Source organism: Geotrypetes seraphini, chromosome 14 (assembly GCF_902459505.1).
Source record: "Geotrypetes seraphini chromosome 14, aGeoSer1.1, whole genome shotgun sequence".
Taxonomy (NCBI): Eukaryota; Metazoa; Chordata; class Amphibia; order Gymnophiona; family Dermophiidae; genus Geotrypetes; species Geotrypetes seraphini.
Window position 1 is genome coordinate 56,459,070 of NC_047097.1, and position 24,424 is coordinate 56,483,493.

The 24,424-nt window shown below is 44.1% G+C and overlaps 1 protein-coding gene across 3 annotated transcripts in view; it reads left to right on the forward strand.

The window, feature by feature from the left end:
- LOC117348660 (mucosa-associated lymphoid tissue lymphoma translocation protein 1-like) overlaps positions 1-24,424 on the forward strand; it is a 103,495-nt gene that overhangs the window by 15,187 nt on the left and 63,884 nt on the right. The window lies entirely within an intron of this gene.

Genomic DNA, 24,424 nt, shown 5'->3' on the forward strand with positions numbered 1-24,424 from the left:
ATCTGCTGAGCAGGCAAGACCTGAGCTTCCCTTCTGCCACTCTTCTTATTTATTGCTGTGGCCATCTGTTTTAAATGTAGCATACACAAAGGAGTAAATTTTATATATGCCACCTAAAAAATTGATGCCGAAAAGGTCGGCACTCGGCACAATTCTATGCTATGTAATGTAATGTAATTTATTTCTTATATACCGCTAAACTCCGTTAGGATTCTAAGCGGTTTACAGAAAAAATAGACAATAGGGTGCATTAAAATTATAAGTAAAATAGGTACTTAGATATTCCCTTACTGTCCCGAAGGTTCACAATCTAACTAAAGTACCTAGAAAAATGACAATTAGTAGAGTAATGAAAAACTAAAATAGAGATAGATGAGAAAAAATAAGAAAATAAACATTCTAATAAGACTACAATGGTCTATGAACTGCCTCTGGAGTTAGGCACAGCTCACAAAATCACATGACTAGGGTTACCAGATTTTCCGTTTGGAAAATCTGGCCTCCCCTAGACCCGCCCCCAGATCCACCCATTATGCCCTAGTCCCGCCCTCAATCCCACCCTAGCCTCGCCCCCCCAACTGCCTGCTCTCATAGAGCAGGTGGATATCCGTCGTGTGTGTATTCCCTCCTGCCCGGCAGTGATTTCTTCCAAGTTTTTCAAAACCTGGACAAAGTGCCGGGTTTTGAAATCCGGACGTCTGGTAACCTTACACGTGATGAACATTTAGGTTGTGCATTTAACGCTTGTGCCTAAGTTGTGCATGGATAGAGTTTATTTATTTATTTGATTCGTTTTAAGTCCAGTCCTCCCCTACGAGCTCAGAACGGGTTACAAGGTTGATATACATAATGCACAGACAAGCCGGTTATATATTTACATGTTTTATAGTACAGTTTGATCATCTTGTGTTAACCTACATAGAATCAAGTTTAGCAGACAATTTGATCTTCATTTAACATGCGGTTTTATTATTTTAAGTTAGCATACATAGAGTGGATCTAGTTCAGCATACATTTAGCTTGTGTTTAATTGGAAAGGAGTGATTGGATAAGTGTTTAGATTGAAGGAGGTGGGATTGGAAAGGAGTAATTGTATTCTATAACAATGCATCTAAATTTTAGAAAAAACCCATTACCTGCCCATACTCCTCTCCTGGCCACATCCCCTTTTGAGATCCACGCACTAGAATTTAAGTACATCACTTGATGGAATATAGAAACAAATAAAGGCCAAATGGCTCATCCAGTCGGCCCATCCGCAGCTTCCACTATCTCCTCCTCTCCATAAGAGATCCCACATGCCTGTCCCATGGTTTTGTTTTGTTTTTTTATTTCAGACATAGTCTTTTTCTCCAGCATCTCTATCAGGAGACCATTCCATGCATCTACCACCCTTTCTGCAAAAGAGTATTTCCTTAGCTTACTCCTGAGCCTATAACTTCATCTCATGCCCTCTCACTCTGGAGTATTGAAAGAGATTTGCCTCATGTGTTTATGCCACGTAGGTATTTAAGGGTCTCTGTCATATCTCCCCTCTCCCGCCTTTCCTCCAAAGTATACATATTGAGATCTTTAAGTCTGTCTTCATAAGCTCTATGATGAAGACCAAGGAACATTTTAGTAGCCGCCTTCTGGACCGACTCCATTCTATTTAGATCTTTTTGGAGGTGCGGCCTCCAGAATTGCACACAATATTCTAAATGAGGTCTCACCAGAGTCTTATACAAGGGCATTAATACCTCCTTTTTCTTACTGGCCATACCTCTCCCTATGCACCCTAGCATCCTTCTAGTTTTTGCCCTCACCTCTTCAACCTGTTTGGCCACCTTAAGGTCATCGCATACTATCACTCCCAAGTCCTGCTCCTTAGAAAGTTGTGCGTGTAAATTATAATTAGTGCCAATAATTCCTTGTTAATTGGCAATTATCTGCATTGATTGACTTGTTAAAACAATTAGGTTGCATGCGCAAGTCGGCAATGCGTGTAGATTTCTGCATGCAACTTTGGCAAAAGCATACAGAATCCGGGGGATACAGGGCAAGTCTGGAAACAAAAGTGGCCACGTATTTGTGTATGTTTAAAAGATGAGCACTTACACTAGAGAATGACACGGGAACAAATTTTTCCCCATGGGAACTCATTTTCCTGTCCTGTCCATGCAAGTTCTATTCCTGTCCCTGCCTCATTCCTGCAAGCTCTGTCCTCAACTCTAAAGTTAAAAGTGGATAGATTCCGTACAAACATAAGGAAGTTCTTCTTCACCTAGAGAGTGGTAGAAGTCTGGAACGCTCTTCCGGAGGCTGTTATAGGGGAAAACAGCCTCCAGGGATTCAAGACAAAGTTAGACAAGTTCCTGCCGAACTGGAATGTGCGCTGGTAGGGCTAGTCTCAGTTAGGGCGCTGATCTTTGACCAGAGGGCCGCCGCATGAGCGCATCATGGGCTTGATGGACCACTGGTCTGACCCAGCAGCGGCAATTCTTATGTTCTTATATATCACCACACCATAAACAGTTCTAAGCGGTTTACAAGGGAAGAGACTTCACAGACAGTGACATTACAGAGAACTTTCGAATTTACATTGACATGTTAAGTTTAGTCAGGTTTATCTGGAAGTGTATTGGAAGTACATCAGGTTGAAGTGGGGTCAGAGAAATTTGTCAAAGAGGTAGGTTTTTATTGACTTTCTAAACGTTTGGTACGAAAGTGCGTTTGAGATGAAGTTGGTTAAACATTTGTTCCATTTGCCTGCTTGGAATATCCTGCGATTGTGTGACAATTCTCAATCTCCCTTAAAAAAAACCCCGTATTTGAAACTCCAATAGCCTCCCTTCGACTCGAATTTCGCGTTAGCGTTGTCAGGAAGAGGGCGCTGAGTTTGCTGCTATGGTGAGGATTGCTGCTGGCTCTCTGGGTAGGGAAGGTGAAGATGAAGGTGCCAATGCTATGATGGTCCCCGTTTACTACCGGCGCTTGCACTTTTATTAGTACTTTTTGCACATATCGGTTGGTGACTGAGCACTTTATTAATACTTATTGGCATATTATAGCACTTTTTGCACTTTATTTATCCTTCATTCAACTTGTAGAGTATTTTTATTCTCTAACTTACACCAGCTGCCGTGTTATAGAATTACTAGTTTTTTAGCCCGTTACATTAACGGGTGCTAGAATAGATGTGTAGACTTAGGCATTTCTTGCTCTCTTTCTGTATGTGTCTTTCTTTCTTTCTCCCTGTCCCCCTTTCTTTCTGTCTCTCCCCCCTGTCCAGCAGTAGCCCTTCTCCCTTCCTTTTACCTCACCTCTGTCCAGCAGCACCCCTTTCCTGCTCCCCCTGTCCAGCAGTAGCCCTTTTCTCTTCCGTTTACCTCCCCCTGTCCAGCAGTACCCCTTCTCCCTTCTTTTTACCTACCAATATTCCCATTTCCCCTTTTACCTTTCCTATTTCCACCTTTTCCACCCCATCCAGCGTCATTAGAGTACTTGTTGCATTGTTGGTGTTCCAGTGTCTCCTCTGCCTTGGGTCTGGGCCGACTATAACTTCCCATGCAGGTTTAAAAAAGTAAAATACTTAATGAAGAATCCACTAAAGACTAAAGATATAAAGTACATTTTTCTGTTAATGAATACTCAGTGTAATGGTTAGCATAACCTGGCAAGAGCAAAACAAACAAAAACTCAGATCATGAGTACCCAGGGAGCTCAGTTCAAATTACACTGCAGCTCCTCCAAACGTTTTTAAATACCGGTAGACATAAAACTAATACCTGATATGTGTTGATTAAAAAGCTAGTGATCCATTCACCTTCGTTTGTGCTATAAGGATCCAAGTTTTAACCTCATCGCATTTAAGCATACAATGTAGTAAAGCCGCAGCGGTTTCTTCTGTGTGCAGCACGCAGGCTTTGCGTCGTGCGGTGGTGACGTCCAGGCATCGCACTGCCTCGTCTCTCCTGGGCCGCGATGGAGAGGGCAGGGGGTGCTGGTGCTCCGCACCGCCTTTCGCCTCAAGCCGCCGCGGCCTCCTCCCAGCAGCTGCCGCTCCGCACTGCCTTTGCACCGCCTTTCACCTCGAGAGCAGGGAAGGGCGCGCATGCGCACTTGTCTTGCCTCGCGTGAGGCCAGACCGTAAGCCGCGCATGCGCACTTCCTAGCTGCAGCTCACGGAAAACGGACGCACGCATAGGAAGTGCGCATGCGCGGCTTACCGTTTTATTATATTAGATGCTTTATTTCTCAGACTCCATGTAGGTCGCCCAAAGTTAGATGCTCAGTTTTGGGCACAGATCTGGGTGCAAAATAATTAGCTAAACTGACTCTAACAATCAATACTTTGCATTAACAAGCACTTACTACTTATCATTTCTGTGGCATTACTGGATGTACACAGTGCTGTATACATTATATGCAGGTACTTTCTCTGTCTGTACAAGGCTCACATTCTAAATTTTGTACCTGGGGCAGTAGAGGGTTAAATGGCTTGCACAGAGTAACAAGGAGCTGCAGTGGGAATTGAGCCCAGTTCCCCAGGATTTCAGACCACCCTGCACTAACCATTAATTGGCAGTCATTAGGAGTTACACACTAGAGAATGACATGGGGACCGTTTACCGTGGTAAACCATGGTCACCACAGTAAATCCACAGTAATGGAGACATTTGCAACTAACTGGTTTACCGCAGGAATGGGGACAAGACCTATCACCGCCCCGTGGAAGCAGTGAAAAGTCTCGCTCCTATGGTAAAAAAAATTGCGCCCGTGTCAAACTCGGCATCTCTTCCCCAGCTCCTCTTGGGCCTATTTTACCTTCAGGAGCCAGCCATGCCACGATGAAGACAGAAGGAAACCAAAGCCTGAGACCAATGTGATTTGAAGAATAAAATTACCAGACAACAAAAGGTAGAAAAAAAAATTATTTTATATTTTGTGATTAGAATATTTCAGATTTGAAATATGTATCCTATTAGAGCTGGTATTAGACATAACTGGGGACTGCAAAGCCCAGGCTGTGCTTCTTTAGCTTCCAGCTGGCTTAGGGCTCTCTCTCACTCCCCTAACACTATTCCTGCCATGTGTGACTGAAGTATTCTGTTAGCTTGATTTTTCTATGTAGCAATCTGTAGTAATTTGGTTTGTTCAGTTTTCACAATAGGGGAGGGGGATATTTATGAAAGGGAGGGGAGACATGGGTTTTGTTGATCCTTGCTCTGTATTATTTGTGTTTATAAAATGACAATTGTACAGAATATTGTCTCTTTTTATACTTTAATAAAATAACTTCAGTATGAAATCATGACTATTCGAGGCTTGTGCGGGTGGGATCTGACAGTTTGCAGGATGGGGACTGAGCTAACGGGGGCGGGAACGGTGCTAAATTTTTTCCCCGTGTCATTCTTTATTACACATACATCTGCCTGTTACATTCCATTCCATGCAGAAGGCCCGTTACAGAATATTAGCTTAGCGTGGATAATCCTTTCACCTAATTTTTTAATCTGTGATTTGTTGTTTTATGATTGTTTTTAGCATATTATCTATTGTTTTTTATATTAGTTTTATTACGATTTATATATATCTGATTGATTTGGCATATGTCAATTATTTATAGACTCCTGAGGCAGGCTTTGTTGGCCAAAACACATACATGTTGAGTCACTGAGCTAATAAAAAGCACTATTTGTTAGACATCTTTACTGTTTCTTTGTGTGCCGTTGACTTGTGGAGGTGTTTTTCTTGTTTTTGCTGCTGATCTAATTTTAGGTGCCTTTTATTGAATCTATCCCTACAGATGTCCAGGAAATTGTGCAGAGTTTTGCAGTCTTAAACTAGGCTTAAATTACTGTAGCTTGAGTCCAAGCTGAACAGTTTACTCTTCTCTTCAAGTCTTATGCAATAATATTCATGTGAAGCACAATAACATTGTTTGTCCCTCTTCCCTATTGGAATCTCCATGCCGGGATGCGAAACTCTGGTGCTATAACATACATTCTGTCCAGCCAGACAATATTAATCATACCACCTAATTAGCTTTCACTGATAAGCCAAGATTTATTAGCTCTGGAATAGTTCTGTCACAGGAAGAAAAGCACAGTCATGCTGAAACTTTCATGCTGGCTCTCTTATTCCATTATCAGCTGGCTGGATTTTGCTGACTCTTGTTCCATTGAGCAATGCATGAGCAGAATGGAAATATGTACAGAGTAGCTCATGGAGGCTAGCCTTTTATGAGTCACAGCTCTCATTTATTCAAGTTTTAGGAAGCATGGGAGGTAAGTTGTTCCTTTGCAGTTTCTTTATACTCACGAGGCTTGTAAGGCAACTTTCTGTTTTTCGGGCCCTGTTTGGACTTTCATCTCTGTTGGAACCAAGGCTAATGGCCTTTCGGAGAGCAACAAAGGCCTTCCTTTTTGCCAAAGATATTGTATGAAGTGACTCCTTGCAAACTGACCCCTTCGAAAGCTACTATCGTTATCCTCTTGTCCCTATATAATTAGGAAACTGTCCCCTTGTATGCTTCTATCGGTATCCTCTCTTCCTTTTTCCTCTGTAGTCCCTGCCTTTAGCTTCATGTCCGCTCCCTTCACTGTGAATGTCTTTTGGTAACTGGTTTTAAGCTGCTGGGAGGACGAGATAGAAATCTAAATAAATAAGCTACCACGAATCCCTGCAGAGTTTGCCTATCCCACACTATTGAAAATGTAATAGTGAAACAGCACCCCCCACTGGCAGTACTGTAGGTGGAGAACTCCTGCTCAGCTTAGAGGAAACAGTGCGTCTATAGCTTAGAGAACCCACTGGAACCTCTGAGTTTCCTTCGTATCCTCGGCTGTATCTCATGTGATTCCATGGTTTAGTCCACTTTCAGTTTTATAAGTTTTGCAGTGACTACAAGTACTTTTTCCATTACAGGTCCTCTGATGTGGACTAGACTTCCTGGCCATTTTCATTTCTGCACCTCTCTTTTACAATTTAAGAAAGCTTTAAAAATGCATGTGTTTTTGCAGTCCTTTATAGGTTTGAAAAGGTATCCGTTGATTACTGTTAAGGTTGACTGTAATTATGTTTTTTTATTGTGATATGTATTTTGCATTGTATGTTTTTCTGCTACTTTATTATGTATGTTTTATTTTGTAAGCCACTTAGATTATTAAATAGGGTATAAGCTTTAAAATAAACATTTTCTTCTATGAACTATATGAGCTAGCTCTGTAGGTGCTGGAGCACCCCCCACTGTTAAACAAACTCCTCGACTGTCCGAGGAGGGGATAATTTCCATCGGGTTTAGCAGCCCAATCATTTTGAAAAGTTGGCTGCTGTGCTATTAATGGTATGGCAGCTATGTCATTCCCATACATACCTTTGTGAATCAATCCTTTTTAATTGGAAAAAAGATATTTCACTCATAAATCTGTTTTTCTTTAATAACACAATAATAAGTATGGTACCTTCAACTAAAATTCTTGGAGTTGTAATAGATGATAAGCTAACTTATCACGAACATGTTTCTTCTATTGTTAAAAACTGTTTTTTCAAATTACGGCAGATACGATCAATTGCCAAATCTCTTTACCCATCATCTTTAAAAATATTGATTCACTCCTTCATTATAGCTAAAATTGATTACTGCAATGCTTTACTTTTAAACATTACCCAAAAAGAAAAAAGGAGACTTCAAATTATCCAGAATACAGCCATCAAACTGATTTATAATGCAAAAAAATTCGATCACGTTTCCCCATTATTGATAGACGCACACTGGCTACCGATTAGCCATAGGATCTTATATAAACTTATGTTTTTAATTTTCAAGACCCTTTCCTCTAGCGAACCGCAATTTATATCAAAATCTTTGATTCCTTATAAAACCCAACGATCTCTGCGTTCTTCTGAGCAAAGTTTATTAACAGTTCCTTCATTAAGGACCATAGGGACACGTAGGGCTGACATGTTCACTGTCGCGGGGCCACAATGGTGGAATACTCTCCCCCAGTACATTAGAACAGAACAAGATACGGCAACTTTTAAAAACTTTTTAAAAACCTACTTATTTAAGGATGTTTTTAATCTCTAAATAACAGATGATTAATTAATGTTTACGAAATGTGCTTTGGTAAATTTTATACCCCTCCTTTTGTTCTTCCCTTTTTTTCACCATACCCAAAAATGTAACTTTACCCGCCTTCCTATTACTCATGTCAGTCAGAACTGGAAAACATTGTTATTATATTAAGTTTCTTTATTGTATTTTATTGTAACTTGTACATCGCTTAGAAATTAAAATAGGCGATTAATCAAAAACAGAAATAAACTTGAAACTTGATCTGTGAACCTTCTCTGAGTTTTTCCTCTGTAAGCAGTGAATAAAAGTGTTTGTCGAGCATTAACGTTTTCCCCCTCATCTCTTTCCATATATCAGGCCCTCCTCAGCACCTTTGAGTCTTGTAATTCCACCTCTGGCCTTCCTCCTCTTTACCGTGTACCTGAAAAAATCTTGACACCTCTTTTAACATCTTTAGCCATTTTTTTCTTCTATCTGTGCTTTTTGCCAGCCTGACTTTTCTCTTTATCTCTTTCAGCTGTAGGTGGGTTTCTCTGTTCTTCTTCTTGAGATTTTGTGAATGCTACCTTTTCTTGCCTTTATTTTTTGCCATCTCTTCTTTGATTATCTGCACTGTTCCTACAGTATGGGATCTTTGTTGTTGGCAGGGGAGCCTCACAACCAAAAATGAGTCCTCTATTTCCTGATCACTTGATCTTGACGCTCTATTTCTGGGTATAGGGGGCTCTGATTTTAGATTATTTTTGCATTACACTTCTCCCTCCGTATTCACTGTGATAAGGGATTAACATACCAATGAATACAGAAAAACCGTGAATAACTTTTTCATATGTTATTCACTGTTTTCTATTAAAAACCACCGTGAATATGGTGAAACTGCAAATAACATGGTGGGAGACCTGGCCTGTTCCTGAAGGAGAGGCAAAACACGGTGAAGAAAGTGTTGGGTATCAGCGATTTCTCTATGCAAGTTGATGTAATTTGGGGGAGGAGCTAGCAAGCTAAATACCGTGAATAATCGAAACCACGATTACTGAAACCACGAATACAGAGGGAGAAGTGTATGTCTCTTTGTGAGTAATTAAAACAAGGTGTTTTCTGTCACATAATTAGGGTTAACAAACATCTGGGAAAACCCAGACATGGTCTCTTTTTAGAGGACTGTCCGGACAGACTTTCCAAAACCCGGCATTTGTCTGGGTTCTGGAAAGCCCAGACGAGCTCTGGCCGCATCCGGAGGGCCTCTGAGCATGTGCGGATAACATCACACACATCTGTGCATGCTCCAGGCCCTCCAGACACGGCTGGAGCTTGTCTAGAAGAAGAGAGGAGGCTTTGTGGGGGGCGGGGCTTGGGGCAGAACTGGGCAGGGCTGGGGTAGAACAGGGTAAACTATAGGCGGAACAAGGCGGAGTCATGTGTCTGGTTTCCTGGAGAAAAATATGGTAACCCTATACATAAGCACAAATCAGAGTGGAATTGTCCAGAAGAAAATGAGGTGCACCAAAGAAGTGTCCTCCAATATGTCTGGTGATTTGAAAATCTTTATTGTTCAAGGTGTCAGGTCAAAAGCACGCCGGGACAAAGGCACGAGCAGACAACTGAGCGCAGCGTGGAGGCGCGCACCGAAGAAAAAGACTGCTTTTAGGGGCTACGACGGGGGTGGGTGGGGGGGAACCCCCCCACTTTACTTAATACAGATCGCGCTGTGTTGTGGGGGGTTTGGGGGGTTGTAACCCCCCACATTTTACTGAAAACTTAACTTTTTCCCTGTTTTTAGAGAAAAAGTTACGTTTTCACAAAAATGTGGGGGGGATACAACCCCCCAAACCCCCCACAACGCCACTGCGATATGTATTAAGTAAAGTGGGGGGGGCTCCCCAACAAAAACCCCCGTCGCAGCCCCTAAAAACAGTCTTTTTCTTCGGCACGCGCCTCTATCTTGCGCTCAGTTGTCGGCCCGCGCCTTTGTCTTCCGCGTTACTGTCTATGAACCATTGTTCAAACATCACTAAAACACATTCATCGACGAATGTCTTTTATTGATGTTTGAACAATAAAGATCTTCAAATCACCAGACATATTGGAGGACACTTCTTTGGTGCACATCATTTTCTTCTGGACAATTCCACCCTGATTTGTGCATATTTGTGGTTGTGGTGTTGTTTTCCCCTGTTTTTTCTGTGTCTGAACCCTTTACATAATACTTCTTGAATGTCTATGAATCATTACCTGAATTTTCTGTGAATGTCTTTCTCTATACAACTTTCCTTAGCAAAGATTGGTTGCCATTTTTATAGCCCCCTTTCAGTTTAGCTAACCAGGCCACTTCACTAACCTAATGGTTAGTGAAGTGGCCTGGTTACTGAGGGGAGCTGGATTCAGTTCCCACCACAGTTCTTTGTGACTCTGGACAACTTAACCCTCCATTGCTCCCGGTGCAAAAATAGATACCTATACCTAAGTCCACCAAACTTGCTGAGTGCATAAAGTTAGGATAGTGGTGAGTTAATCAAGCACCAGTCTGAATATTGGCTGGTGCTCACTTAACTTCCAGGTCAGCAGTCATACCCAGATATTCAATGCCAGGGTCAGTTCAGACCACAGCCGGAAGCAGCTTTCCAGCCGCTAACTGCTGGAGGCTGAATATTAACCCAGTAGTGTTCAGTGTCACTTTTAGTCAACTAGCTAGTATAGTGGTTCCCAACCCTGTCCTGGAGGACCATCCAGTCAGGTTTTCAGGATAGCCCTAATAAATATGCACGGGGCAAATCTGCATACCAGTCACCCCCATTATATGCAAATCTATCTCATGCGTATTCATTAGGGCCATCCTGAAAACTTGATTGGCTGTTGGTCCTCCAGAACATACTGGACTAGTATGTCTGAGGTGTCAGGTCAAAAGCGCGCCGGGACAAAGGTGCGCCCAGACAATTGAGCGCAGCGCGGAGGCACGCGCTGCTCAAAATTACTGTTTTTAGGGCTCCGACGGGGGGCGTGGGGGGAACCCCCCCACTTTACTTAATAGACATCATGCCGTGTTGTGGGGGGTTTGGGGGGTTGTAACCCCCCACATTTTACTGAAAACTTCACTTTTTCCCTGTTTTTAACCCTCCACATTTTACTGTAAACTTAACTTTTTCCCTAAAAACAGGGAAAAAGTGAAGTTTTCAGTAAAATGTGGGGGGTTACAACCCCCCAAAACCCCCATAATGCCGGCACAATGTCTATTAAGTAAAGTGGGGGGTTCCCCAACAAAACCCCCCGTCGGAGCCCCTAAAAACTGTAATTTTGAGCGGCGCGCGCCTCCGCGCTGCGCTCAATTGTTCGGGCACGCCTTTGTCTTTCGCGCCGTTGTCTATGAACCATGTCCGAGAGTAGTGCCTATACCAGACATGGGCAACTCCGGTCCTCGAGGGCCGGAATCCAGTTTGCATGCACTGCTTTCAGTGCATATTTGTTGGGGAAATCCTGAAAACCCGATTGGATTCCGGCCCTCGAGGACCGGAGTTGCCCATGTCTGGCCTGTACTCTGAACTATATTTTCTCGTATCTCCATAGCATCCCTAACTAGCAATCCCTTTAGGAATGAAGTAGGCTAATTAGGAAAAAAAAATGGTAAGATTTCTCTCTCAAGACTAGGGCTTGTGGATATTTTCATGATTTGGTAAATGCTATGTATTAGTTTTCCTTTCTTTTTCCTAGCTTGCCCCCCTTTTTTTTTTTTTTTTTTTTTACAAAACCGCATTAGCTGTTTTTAGCGCAGGCCAGCATGCTGAATGCTTTGCACTGTTCCCAGCACTCATAGAGTTCCTATGAGCGTCGGGAGCAGCAGAGAGCGTTCAGCGTGCCAGCCTTGCGCTAAAAACCGCAATCGTGGTTTCGTAAAAGGAGGGGTTGATTTCTATGTGTAATGGAAATGTATAAAAATTAATTAAAAAAAAAATAGCTGTAGTCTGGAGAGCCCCTGGAAGAACGCCCATATGTGACCCAGGTGTCGGTCACTGTCCTAGCAATGGGTTTTCAGTGCTGACCATGCAGTGCATTTCCTGGACGCGGCATAGCTGTATATGCCACAAGACGTTTCGTGCTGGATTCCCTAGGAGGTCCCAGAGGCCTTATAAGGCAGAATTTGTGAGGGAAATGGGTCTTTTTCTGCAAAGCTGACAGCATGAAGCAAGCTCCAGGGTAAGTGGAGTTGGGATGTGGAACAAGGCCTGCACCAAAAGGAAAGAGTATTGAATTGTGCCCTACCTGCAATACCACCACTGGCCACGGAAGTCTAGTTTCCTGTGCATTTTTTGCTAAGGAGCAAGCAGAGAACAGCATTAAAAATTTTATGATGGTAGGGTCCTGTGGTACTGTCAAGGACATAGCTACCACTGAGTGAGCCAGGCAAAATGCCCAGGGCCACTTGCAGCTGAACCTTCCCTTCCACATGCCAAGGTCCGGAACCTCCCTGCCTCCCACACTTGGCTACTTACCTTTTATTTATTTAATTTTCTATACCGTTCTCCCAGGAGAGCTCAGAATGGTTTACATGAGTTTATTCAGGTACTCAAGCACTTTTCCCTGTCTGTCCCAGCAGGCTCACAGTCTATCTAATGTACCTGGGGCAATGGGGGGATTAGGTGACTTGCCCAGGGCCTCAAGGAGCAGCGTAGTTTTGAACCCACAACCTCAGGGTGCTAAGGCTGTAGATTTAACCACCGCACCACACTCCTGCCTGCTGGGTCCTCCACAGCTACAGCATCAGAGATAGTGCTAAAGGCTGCTCCTCTGGCTGACAGGACTTATCCTCTGCTACATCCTGCTGCGCCGATGCAACTTCCTGTGGGCAAGATGCGGCAAAGGAAAGGTCCCGTAGCTCAGTGCTGGAGGAAGGTGCTGGACCCAGGAGGGGTGCATGCATACGGGGGGAGGGCCCATCTCGGCTCTGCCGCCCAGGGTCCACTGAGTGCCAGCTGTGACACCGGGTACTGCCCTGGTCTTAGGACAGAGGCAATTTATGTCAGTAGGTGCTGCCTAAGATAAACCGGATCGAAGCTGTTCAAGAGAAGAACGAGAGGCCTGCAAGTGCAAGGAGACTGGAAGGCCGGTGTTGGATCCAGCAGCAGATGAGTCACGGCTGTTGTGCTGAATGTGAATTGTTCAGTCAGGGTGGAGAAACTGCGTCTTGCAGTGCAGTGGTGCAAGGAGAGGAGTCAGGAGCTGGCTCAGTGTCAAGGCATTAGGACCTTAAGATCTAAAGGAGTCAGAGAAAAGGAGAATGAGAGCAGAAAAGGATTTATCTCTTTCAGATTCCAAGGGGTGTAGGAGTCGCGGAAAAAAGAGAGGAGTTCTCATGGAAAGTACTAGTAGGCCCGTGGCGTCTCCAGAGAGGTTTGTCCAACTGCCTGAGAGCCATGAAGATTAAGCAATTCAGGAACCTTTAGTAATTTTGAGGTGTCAATAACCATGAAGCAACAGATTCCATTTTTGATTTAAGAAATCTCACTCAGAAAATTATAATTTTCCCATAATCCTCAACACCATGGACAGCGAGTTTGATTCTGTGAATGAAGAATGAGAGTGAGACAGTGGAAAAAAATTGTGAACTGGTTTGGCTTTCATAAGAACATAAGAATTGCCACTGCTGGGTCAGACCAGTGGTCCATCGGCGGCCCTTCAGTCAAAGACCAGTGCCCTAACTGAGACCAGCCCTGCCTGCGTACGTTCCGGTTCAGCAGGAACTTGCCTTTCTTTGTCTTGAATCCCTGGAGGCTGTTTTCCCCTATAACAGCCTCCGGAAGAGCGTTCCAGATTTCTACCACTCTCTGGGTGAAGAAGAACTTCCTTACGTTTGTACGGAATCTATCCCCTTTTAACTTTAGAGAGTGCCCTCTCGTTTCTCCCTACCTTGGAGAGGGCGAACAACCTGTCTACCAAGTCTATTCCCTTCATTAGCTTGAATGTTTCGATCATGTCCCCTTTAAGTCTAAGTCTCCTCTTTTCAAGGGAGAAGAGGCCCAGTTTCTCTAATCTCTTACTGTACGGCAACTCATCCAGCCCCTTAACCATTTCAGTCGCTTTTCTGTGGACCCTTTCGAGTAGTACCGTGTCCTTCTTCATGGACGGCGACCAGAGTAAGAGTAAGGGATAGAGCGGGGGTCGGCAACCTGCGGCTCCAGAGCCGCATGCGGCTCTTTTCCACCTTTGCTGCGGCTCCGGTAGTGTGTCACGCAGGCATGCAGTTACAAGTCCGGCGTCGCGGCGGGAAATAGCCACGCTGAGCAGTGAGCTCAGCACATACACAGATGAAAGCCTTGCTTGCTGATTGGTCCGGCGGCCCCGTCCCGCCGTGCCGCCGGACCAATCAGCAAGCAAGGCTTTCATCTGTGTACGTGCTGAGCTCACTCAGCATGGCTATTTCCCGCCGCGACGCCGGACTTGTAAGATGCACGCCTGAAAAAGAAATCATCCTGGCCGGGGTCGATGTCATGCTCCGGAGATCTACAGCCTTCCTATCTCCCTCTCCCTTCTACCTGCTTCCGGCCACATCCCCTGCTCCGCGGCTCTCTTCGGCAACTCAGCAGCAGCTTCTGACGTCGGGGCCTACCCTCTGCGAGTCCCGCTTGTTTCAACTTCCTTTTTCCACAAAGGCGGGACTCGTAGAGGGAAGGCCTCGATGTCGGCAGCTTGTCTTGATCACTGCTGCTGACGAGTTGCTGAAGAGAGCCGCGGTGCAGGGGGGTGTTGCCAGGTGCAGGTAGAAGGGAGAGGGCCAGATGCAGGACTCGTGGGTGAGGGAGGAGAAGAGAGAGGGGAGGGAAACAAAAGGAAATATTTCATACTGGGCTGGGCCGGAGTGGAGGGAGGGTAGAAAGATTCTGGCTACAGGGTGCATTAACAAAGGAAAAGGGGGGAAAGCTGAAAATGGAGATAGTGACACAAAGAAGAGAAAGGGTAAGCAGGACCTACTGAATAAGGATAGAGATACAGAGGGGACATGAAGAGGAGGTGAAATAGAGACAGAAGTAATGCTGAAAAAGTGTGTGGGGGGAGATAAAGACATTGAAAGGGCAAATGGTGAACATGGCGTAAAGATAAGGACAGAGACAAATGAAGATTCTGAAAAAGTGGTGAGATAGGGATATAGGTGAGATGGACACAAAGAAGGGTGATGCTGGAAAATAGGTGGAATGGTAATTCTGACAGACACAGAAGGGAAATGCTGGATCAAGGAGAGATGGGGCTCAGGCTGGATGGAATGAGGAGAAATGCCTTGTTGGCCCGGAACTTCCTCTCCTACGTCAGAATTGACGTCAGGGAGCGGAATGCTGGTCAGCGCAACACTTCTGCAGGGAAAGCTTGGGACGGCGGTGGCTTGGGGGCTGTTCCCCGATTGCGGTGGCAGCAAACCGAGTGGCTTGGGGGAGGGCACGGAGACAGAAAGAAGGGGGAACAGGGAGACAGAAAGAAAAAGTTGGGGGAGAGAATGAGGTCTGGAGGAGAGGAAACATACAGGAGGCTGAAAGAAAGGAAGAAAGATTGGATGCACAGTCAGAAGAAGAAAGTGCAACCAGAGACTCATGAAATCACCAAATAGCAAAGGTAGGAAAAATGATTTTATTTTCAATTTAGTGATCCTGTATATAGCATTAAGATAAGAAACAATATATGCAGTGTTAGATTTGTTTTATAATGGTTTTGCGGCTCCAAGTTTTTTTTTCTTTTCGAAAACGGGTCCAAGTGGCTCTTTATGTCTTAAAGGTTGCAGACCCCTGGGATAGAGTATGAACAGAGTCAGTCCAGCCACTACTGAAATGGCAAAAATAGAGCGTAAGGACAAAGTACAGTGAAGAGAGTTGTCCTAACAAAGTTCAAAAAGGCATTGAAAACCTTTGTTTTGTTTTGGGTTTTTATCTTTTTGTTTTACAATGCTTTGTGTTTTTTACCCAAGCGTTCCTTCAGGTCTAAATTCAAGTTTTAAGAGGCTGAGCTCCTGGGCAACCTCTCTTTCACTAGAAAGTAATGTCCTGCACCTTCCTGTTTCCTTTTTGGGTTTTACAGTATTAAAGATAGTTATTTATTTTATGCATTATTTTAGTATAATAACTATTGGTGTAACCTGATAACTGATTCCCTCTTATTGCCCCATGTGTTATGTTTTACTTTCCTTTTACGATTGTAAACTCACTTAGATTCCTTGTATAGGTGGTATGTTAAAAAACAGTAAAATGGAATGAAAATCTTGCACCATGGCAGGGCCCTGGAGACTCACTTCTCCTCACCACTCAGGACCATAACCAAGCAAAATTGTTCTGTATCTGATGAAATGGCCAGTGGCCCTTGGTATCTGGCTAATCAGAGTCTTAGGCCACTCCCAGTGCATCCCAAGATGCAACAGGAAGGAGGCCGAAGGCCCTGATTGGCCCAGGTGCCTAAGGTCCTTCCTATGGGAGGGGCCTTAGGTAATTAGGTCCATCAGGGCCTTAGGCCCCCCCCCTTTCCCGGTGCATCCCAGGATGCATTGGGAAGGGGAAGGCCTGCCATTTTGGAAGAGGTGGGTCTGCTGGCAGGAGGGACTGAGCATCCCTCTTGCCAGTCTTCTTCAAAAGGTACAGGGGGTTCAGAGGGTGTCGGGGTGGGCTTCTTGGGTGTTGCGGGTTTCGGAGTGGGCTGTTGTTTTGGCATGGAGGGCTGTTTGGGTGTTGGAGGATCAAGGAGGCCCAGTGGCAGGAGAGAGTGGACATCCCTCCTGCCGATCTTGCATGTGAGGGGGCGGGGGGTGTCGGGCAGTTTTAGGCAGGAGGGAGTGGGCATCCCACCTGCCGATCACCGATGTTGGGGGGGGTATCAGGGAGGGGTCCTCTGCCACATCCAGCTCAGCTGATCGCAGCAGGGTATTTTCCTCTCAGTCAGCTGAGCTGGCAGGACTCTCCGAAGCCCTGGCTTCAGGGAGTCCTGCCCGCTCAGTTGATTGGGGATTCCCTTGCTGCAATCAGCTCAGCCGGCTGTGGTAAGTCTAGTTTAAAATAAGGCATATAGATCCATTGATTCCAATAGATGGATGCTTCCTCTCTCATCCCCTCCCCATCCCCCAAAAATGCATATTATGAGTCAACTAGAAATGCTGCTTTTTACTATTTGGCACCATCTTTTTGGAATAACTTACCACATTTTTTTTACCAATTTGCAATTTATTAAATTCAAATCTGGTTTTTAAAAAAACCCTTTTTTTAACCTCGCTTTTAGAAATCCCCAGTGATGTTGGCTCAGTTGATGGGGGGGTGGGGGGGTCTATGCACTCAGAACGGTCTTTCTTGGTATACTTGTTAAGCTGTTTTTTCCTTTTAGAGGTGCGGGTAATTTAGATACTTATTTTTATTCCTGATTCTCATTCCTTTCATAGTTTTATATACAGTGATACCTTGGTTTGCGAGCATCATTCGATCCAGAAGCGTGCTCATAATCCAAAGCGCTCATATATCAAAGCGAATTTCCCCGCAGGAAATAATGGAAACTCGGACGATTCGTTCCACATCCAAAGAGCTTTAATAGAAAATACAGTACTGTACGTACTTGTATTGCAAGATCTCACTCGTTTCGAACAGTCACTACACTGCGGGTGAATTTGGCGTGATGCTTTTGTTGCGTTCAGCCGCGCTCAGTGTGAGATGTGCGTAGGTTGTGCGCGATTGAACCGCGGGTGAATGTTTTACGTTCAGACGCAATCAGTGATATGACGCGCATATATTGTGCGTATTTGACACGACGCACGTATATGTTCTCGTACTGCAAGGCAGCGCTCGTTTATCGAGTTAAAATTTGAGAAAATGTTTTGCTCGTAAACCATGTTGCTCGCTATCCAAGGTTTGACTGTATTGTAACTTGACCTTCACAACAGAAATGGCAATATATTGCATTTGATAATAAAGAAAAACACAAATTTTGAAGCCTAAATTTAGGAGGTCAGCTTTTTTTTTTTTTTTAATATCAGGCGCGTCGCTTTTTAATCACAAAACTTGAGCTGGTTGAAGCACCACATGTTTTTGAAATATTACTCAGTAGGTGCTTTTTAATGTTCTCTTTTAAATAACATGCCTAAAATGTAAAGGGAAATACTGAAGATTCTCTATTCGTGGGCAGGGGAAGCACGCTCAAGCCCGACAGTTTCCATTGTCCATGCTATATTCACAGCCTGAGTTATTTATAGACCTTTTCACAACTAATTCTGCATTTTCATTTCCTGTACTGTATACGATCCTGCCTGGCACGCCAAGCGTGTGTAGGCTTTTCGAGTGCATGTGTGGGTTCTTAGGTGCCTGTGGTAATGGCTCTCGTGATTGCACCCTCTCCAGTGAACTTGCATGGGCCAGCAGGGCTAAGCCGAAAAAGGTTGCACTCCTGGTCCGTCCTTTCCCTCCCCCTTCCTCAGTTTTACCTCATCTTGTAAAGTCAAGTGACAGGTTTAAAGGGGAAGTAAAGCAGAGCGAAGTGTCAGCAAAGGCTGTTCCACAAGTGATGTCTGAATATGGAACATGAAACTTAAAATGTGGGTTGCTTTGAAGGGTTTTTAATTCCTCTTTTCACTACTCAGCAAGAGACTATGCTATCACGTTCATTAGGGAGTAATACTATAAGACAGTGATTCCCAACCCTGTCCTGGAGGTCCACCAGGCCAATCGGGTTTTCAGGGTAGCCCTAATGAATTTGCATGGAGCAGATTTGCATGCTGTCACTTCCACTATATGCAAATTTCTCTCATGCATATTCATTAGGGTTAGCCTGAAAACCCGATTGGTCTGGTGGTCCTCCAGGACAGGGTTGGGAACATCTGCTATAAGGGCTCCTTTTACTAAACAGTGCTAGAAGTTGTTAGCATGGGCCAGCGAGGTAAATGCTCCGACGCATTTACCTCGCCGGCCTGTGCTAAAAACCTCTAGCGCCATTTAGTAAAACCCAGCGTAAATTATATGCTATTCGTTGTCTCAGCCACAATAACATGTTATCAATAAACAGAGAAACCTTGTTTTAAAAGCGGCACTCAATTCCTTAATCACTTTTCCATTGCGTGTTTGCCGCAAGCCTCTTCATGGGCCCATTTGTCTTTATAATTTTCCATTTTTATAGCTTTTGCAAATTCCACAAATCCCACAATTTTTAATTTCATGCAATAGAATCCGACACTTATCTTTAATTGAAGTTCAGACCTGCTGCCAACATGTATGTTGTGCAAAAAATTTGCATCAGGGCAAGGTCACTAAAAAATAAAAGAAAACCAACTTCTAAGAAACTATCAAAAAGTTATTCAGTTCAACGAAACATACAAAGAAAGCCCATATAAAATGATATGGCTAATACTCACTTAATCATTCTTTGCTAATCTCTTCAATAGCTTATAACAGGGGTGCCCAACACGTCGATCGCGATCGACAGGTCGCTCGCTCAGGCGACCCCAGTCGATCGCAGAGCGGATTCCCTTCTCTTTTTTCACCTCCTGACTGGCCTGCTCCTGAATTCTGCTGCTGCCTCCGCTGCTCAATATTAAAAAAAAAACCAAACAAACCGGCTTGGAGAATTTATGCTCCGGGGGCTAACGTGTGCTTGTACCGGCTTCCCTCTGAAACCGGAAGTTATGTCGGGGGGGGGGGAGAGAAGGGAAGCCGGCACGCACATGTTAGAGCCCCGTTCGCGGGCTACAGCGGGAGACAGGTCAGTGAAGCTTGCGATTTGCTCTTCTTGCTGCCAGGTCCTGCCTACTTTCTGTTTCCTCAAAGGCAGGACCCGGCAGCATTTCTCTCAATAGGTCGATCTTGGGCCGATCAGCCTTCCTCTCCCCGACGTCAATTCTGCAGTCGGAGAGGAAGTTCTGGCCAGCGGAACTTCCTCTCCGACGGCAAAATTGACGTCGGGGAGAGGAATGCTGGTGGGCCCGAAGCAAGGAGAGCTTGGCCGGCGGCGGGCGGCTTTGGGGGCCTGTTATCCGATGGCAGCGGCAGTGGCAGTGGCTTGGGGGGGGAGGGCAGGGAGGGAGAAAGAGGGCAGTCAGGGAGACAGAAGGAAGGAAGAGAAACAGAAAAAGAAAGAGAGGGCAGGGAGAGAAGAAGAAAACGTTGGGGGGGGGGGGAATGAGGTCAGGAGGAGAGGAAGCATACAGGCTAAAAGAAGGGAAGAAAGATTGGATGCACAGTCAGAAGAAGAAAGTGCAACCAGAGACTCATGAAATCACCAGACAAGGTAGGAAAAATGATTTTATTTTAAATTTAGTGATCAAAATGTGTCTGAATTTATATCTGCTCTCTATATTTTACAATATGGTCCCTTTTTACTAAACCGCAATAGAGGTTTTTAGCGCAGGGAGCCTATGAGCGTCAAGAGCAGCGCTGGGCATTCAGCGCAGCTCCCTGCGCTAAAAACTGCTATCGTGGTTTAGTAAAAAGGGAGGGGGGTATTTATCTATTTTTGTATGGTTGTTACTGAGGTGACAGTGTATAGAGTCATCTGCTTTGACCTCTTTGAAAAAACCCCGGAATAGGAATGATAATTAACAATTCTATGCATACAGTGTGCGTTGTGTTTTTTTTAAATTTTATTGTTGGTAGATCATTTTGACTTGGTCATTTTAAAAGTAGCTCGCAAGCCCAAAAAGTGTGGGCACCCCTGGCTTATAAGTTCTGTAATATGGCTGCTCGTCATTCAAACTGCCGCTAAAATCAGCTGTTCACTGATTCGAGGCATTCGCTGATAGAGTACTTACATTAGGGACATCCAATCAAGTTCTGCATTTAGTCCCCTAAGTCAGGAGTAGGGAACTCCGGTCCTCGAGAGCCATATTCCAGTTGGGGTTTCAGGATTTCCTCAGTGAATATGCACTGAAAGCAGTGCATGCAAATAGATCTCATGTATATTCATTGGGGGAATCCTGAAAACCCAACTGGAATACTGCTCTCGAGGACTGGAATTCCCTACCCCTGCCCTAAGTTCTAAAGATTGTAGTTCAAAATTTATAAAAACAACTGGGCCGATGAAGAGGCTAGTGGCGAGCACTCAATGGAAAGGCGATTAATCAATTGAGTGCCTTTTAAAATAAGGTCTCTCTGCTTATTAATAACATATTATTGTGGTTGGTTTTATGAGACGATGAATAGATTGATTGCCAGCTATAAAAAAAATTGTGACCATGTTTAAAGGATTAATTAGATGTTAACATTTCCATTCTGATTATATGTGTAAGTCAGGGATCTCAAAGTCCCTCCTTGAGGGCCGCAATCCAGTCGGGTTTTCAGGATTTCCCCAATGAATATGCATTGAAAGCAGTGCATGCACATAGATCTCATGCATATTCATTGGGGAAAGTCTGAAAACCCGACTGGATTGCAGCCCTCGAGGAGGGACTTTGAGACCCCTGGTGTAAGTGATTAGAATAACTCCCAAACTCACACTTTTTCAGTTGGTTTCAACTATTGAATGCTATCAGGGCTTTGTGTAGGCCTCTACAGAGTCTTCCCGGATTTGGTGGTCCTCTGTAGACAACTTCTGTCTCTAGGACATGTTGCCTCCTGATTTTACAAGCTGTTAAACATCACCAGACCTTCTAGATTGGAGAGCCTGGGATAGGTCTGAGAGCTGGGTCTTCTGCTTTCACTCCTACCCATGCTTTGGGATCAGTCATGGCAAAATTCATCACGACTATTTCACTCAGTTTCCCTAACTCAGTTGATGCTCCATCTAAATTGCATGTTTATTAATTCTGCATTTTCTAGCTCTTGCTGGTTCATGTCATTTAGGAACTTAAAAAAATCCAATTGAACAGGCCCCTAATGTTATTAGCAAGGGTAATACACTTCCCCCTCCCCATTCGCGGTTTCCCTTCTCGCAATTTGACATAATCGTGATTTTTTTTGGGGGGGGAGGAGGGAAAACCCCCCCATATTTTTGTCTTCCCCCCGGCATCCTGGCCTTACCTGGTGGTCTAGCTGGTTTTCGGGGTAGGAGCGATCTTCCTACGCTCCCGCCCCCTGCAGATAGCCATTAGGAAATGGCTGTGGGGAGTTCCCGTAGTCTCTCGAGAGACCACGGGAACTCCCCACAGCCATTTCTTAATGGCTATCTGCATGGGGCAGGAGCGTAGGAAGATTGCTCCTGCCGCAAAAACCAGCTAGACCACCAGGTAAGGCCGGGATGCCAGGGGAAGGTGGAAGGGAGGTGGGGGTGGGTCAGAGCCGGATATTCGCGGTTTTTCGCCATTCGCGGTCCAGCTCTGCCCCTATTCCCTGCGAATAACGAGGGAGAAGTGTAATACTAAACTATAGTCTAACAATCCAAGGCTATTTGCCTCAGAGGTATACGGAACACAGCCTTACACAATTAACTAATCTAGCTAATAGACCTCAGCAGTGGCTTGTTTCATATGGCTAAACTTTAGGCCATGGCCCGCCTGCCTTGTTGTCAGTCTGTCTTCTCACTTTATTTGCAAACAAAGGGGTCCTTTTACTAAGGTGCGCTAGCCGTTTTAGCGTGCACTAAACGCTAACTCGTCCATAGGATACAATGGACGCATTAGCATTTAACACGCATTAAGACGGCTAGCGCACCTTAGTAAAAAGGGGCCATATTTTGAAGACAAGTTTTAGGGCTCCTTTTATCAAAGCGCGCTACGGGAGTTAGCGCATCGGACATTTCATCATGCACTAACCCCCGCGGCAAGCCTAAAAACGAACGCTTCGTCAATGGAGGCGTTAGCGACTAGTGCGGCAGGTGGTTGAACGCACGGTATTCCGCGCGCTAACTGCCTACCGCACCTTGATAAAAGGAGCCCTTAATCTTTTCTTTAAAATCATATTTCTTAAATCAGGGGCTCCTAACCTGGGGTCCACGGATGGGTTTCAGGGGGTCCGTGAGGGTCAGATAAAAATTAACATTTGTATTGACTATACAGTCCAGTACTGTTGATTTTTCTCGCAGATAGCGAGAGAGTAGATGTAGTAGCAGTACATGGAAGCAGAAAACGTTGCAGTAGTAGATCTGTTTTAATTTGCACAAGAGGATTGCATTTCATAATTATAATGAGTGGCCATTACTTTTTGCATAAAAAACAGGAGTGTTGGTTTTTTTAAATAGATTGTTTACTTTTTTTAATATCTTTATTCATTTTGAAGCCATAAATAAGTGCAACATATTATACAATCATATTAAAGCACTTAAATTAAATCAAAATTGTAATCTATGACTAATAGACTTATCACCCCCCCCCCCATATTTGTATTCAAAAATTGCACTCAAATTAAAGACTTAAAAAATTTTTCAACCCCCCCTCCCACTCACCCACCCCGGATGTGCATGATCAAAGGGCAAAATCAACAATCACTCTTTGCAAAATTTTGTCAGTGGCTCCCAAATCCTCAGAAACTTCTTATAATGTCCCTGTTGTATAGCCATAATATTTTCCATTTTTAAGACGTGACACAAAGACTCCCACCAAAAGGTATAATAAAAGTTTAATAATACTTTGTGTATGTCATATGTATGAGACAATCAGATCTTGATAAATAAAGTGTATTTTATTCATTGAATGCAAAGTTGTGTTTATGTGAATATTTTTCATCAGATTCTTAAAGGGGTCTGCGACTCAAAATAGGTTAAGAATCAGTCTTAAATTGTTGAAATAACTTATTCCTCCCACCCCCCCCCACCCCTTTTTTTTTTTTTTTTTTTTTTTTTTTTTACAAAGCAAAAGCCCTGAAGCCCTTTAAATTCCTTTAGGCTTCAGGGCAGTTAACTGCAGCGGCCTGCACTATCAGGCTTTGTAAAAGAGAGGGTTAGTTTTTTACCGTGTAGGACCGGGCTTAATATCATCCTGCTGAAAAGGTTATAGAAAGGGAGCAAGTCAAGAACTTGCGGGACTTTAAAATATAAACTTGACAGGCACTCTGAGCACATTACTCCTGACATCATAGTCATAGAAAAGAAAAATTAATGCAATACACTGGAAAAACAACAAAATAATACGATTTACAAATTGAAGTAGAAAGACTTTGGTGGAAATGATCAGTGCTAATAGCAATTGTCATTGGAGCAATACCAATTGGACTCCCAAAATACTTGGAAATTTAAAAGATAAAACTGTCAAAAGCTGTGGTCACAAAGACACCAGGTATGCCAATAATTTTTCCAAACACCTGAACAGGGCTGTGGAGTCGGAGTCGAGGAGTCAGAGACAATTTTGGGGACCTGGAGTTGGAGTCGACTCCACAGCCCTGCACCTGAACACAATAACAAGACTTCAAGAGACCAACATATCAGTCCAATTTCTTAAAGCAACTTGGACACTAGAACAAAAAAAACGATATGTCCCCTTCTTGTTTCCATGTGTTTGGAATG